We start from the raw sequence: 2180 nt of genomic DNA on the forward strand, positions 1-2180 counted from the left end.
GATGCTGACAGTCCGTCCAATGGATATCCATGTTTGGGATGCCCTAAGGGAGATAGTGAGCGCTTTTCATGAGTGTCAAATGCCAGCTGGTGAGCTACCTTCAGCTCCCTGCTGGGAGAATGCATGGAAGAAGACTCTCAGAATTATAAACGAGCCTAGTGAACATAATTTCAGCAATTACCGATGTTCAGTAATTATGCTAATGCCGATTCACAAAGGGCTGTTATTTGCTCAGTGTGGTCTGAGCATATTATCTCCTTACTTGCCTAACACTGTTTTTGCATTGCAGTTATGGTTTGCTTGTCACGTTAAGTGATGTTTGCCTCTTTGAACTTGTCAAGACACTGGGATTAGAACTGAAGTTCTTTCACTCCCCATTATGAGATTTTCTGGTAGACTTTTTGATGAGAAGAGGGGCAATGGGAGAAAGTTAAAAAAAATGAAAGAACCCCACAGAAAGGTGGAGGAAAGGATAATTTAGAGGTGGAGATAGTTGTACAAGGATAGTTAGAATCAGAATTTGAACTCTTCCCTTTTTGATTTCAGATAGATCTCTGGTGGCTAAGAAACTTGAGAACCTATCCTGGCCTCTTTCTAGACACAATTAAAGCCCTTTGCTTTACTTGAATTGATCAAGTGTCATTTATTTTTTGTTTTTGTTTTTGTTTTTGGATCACATCCAGTAGCACTCAGGGGTTACTCCTGGCTCTGAGCTTAGAAATCGCCCCTGGCAGGCTCTGAGAACCATATGGGTTGCTGGAATCTAACCGAGGTCTGTCGTGGTTGGCCGCTTGCAAGGCAAATGCCCTACTTATGTGCTCAGGCCCCCAAGTGTCATTTCTAACATCTGCCTCAAGTAGGAATTGAGCCTAGAGATTCTCTCTCTCTCTCTCTCTCTCTCTCTCTCTCTCTCTCTCTCTCTCTCTCTCTCTCTCTCTCTCTCTCTCTTAAATATAGAATGCTTCACGAATTTGCGTGTCATCCTTGCTCAGGGGCCATGCTAATCTTCTCCGTATCGTTCCAATTTTAGTATATGTGCTGCCGAAGCGAGCACAAGCCTAGAGATTCTTAAAGATTTTAATTTCCTAAGTATGATGTCTGGACCAACCTCAGACTTTCTGTGTTCTTTCTCCCCACACCCCCAACTTTCTGTTTTCTAACCTAGCAATCTATGTTGGAATAAATTAAACTTCCAGGGAATTCTGAGCTCAGAATCCAGACATTTCTGGTACATATTCAAACTGGACAAGGACATTAGGTCCTTTAGGTGACAATGAGTACCTACCAATAAACATCATGTGGGGGTTTGTGGCCCCCAGACATATATTTAATATATATTATATATTCATCAGTGTTTTGATTGGGGCAATATCTTTCCCTTAAGTATTAATATTTCTTATTTTACATTTCAATATCTTTTATAATAACTAGTTTGATTTTCTTTGAGGTGGCCAAAAATCAAAGTTGTGAAAAAATTGAAAAATAGGTTCCTTACAAAATTTTTCTCCAAAATCCAAGTTTGATAGTCCCCATTCTTCAAACGGTCTGTCTCTAAATAAAAGCAAAAGGAAACAAGTGTTTTGCTTTGTGGGAAGTATTGAAACTTAGCTTCTTCTAAATGAAATTTCCTGATTCATCTATAATATTTAGTGAAAAATCTATGATCACAATAGCAAATGATGAATGTTGGTTTAGAACCAGTGTAAAAGTCAACGATTCATCTTTTATCCTTTAAAAAGGAAAAAAAATTGGTACCAATAGTTCCTTAAAAAATTCTATGCTTTTCCCCACTCCATCCCTTTCTCTCTTCCCCTCCGGCATTCTTAGTTTGCTGACAAGATTCATTCACTTATTTTTATTTTATTTTGTCTGTTCATCAATTTTATTTGCTTATATTGCAGAGAAAGGCATTATCCAGTATTTGTCTTTCTCTTTTTGATTTATTTTATATTTCATAATTCCCTTGAGTTTCTTCTGTTCTGCTGAAAATGGTAAATTTTCATCTTATTTTTCTAAAGTGAATAGCATTTCATTGTATCTATATACATACACACACACACACACTCACTTTCACACACATATCATCTTTTTACCCAATCATCTTTGATGGACACTTTATCTCAATTACTTGCAATATATATTACAAGTTAATAGCATTAATTAGCTTTAACTTCAAGTTG

General features: G+C 37.2%; 1 non-coding gene across 1 annotated transcript; it reads right to left on the bottom strand.

Moving 5' to 3' along the window:
- Positions 1-947: 947 nt before the first annotated feature.
- On the bottom strand, positions 948-1054 carry LOC126019752 (U6 spliceosomal RNA). Its single transcript, XR_007499376.1, has one exon. It is a non-coding gene; the product is annotated as a U6 spliceosomal RNA (small nuclear RNA).
- Between the last annotated feature and the right edge of the window lie 1126 nt (positions 1055-2180).

The sequence above is a fragment of the Suncus etruscus genome, chromosome 9, assembly GCF_024139225.1.
Source record: "Suncus etruscus isolate mSunEtr1 chromosome 9, mSunEtr1.pri.cur, whole genome shotgun sequence".
NCBI classification, from domain to species: domain Eukaryota; kingdom Metazoa; phylum Chordata; class Mammalia; order Eulipotyphla; family Soricidae; genus Suncus; species Suncus etruscus.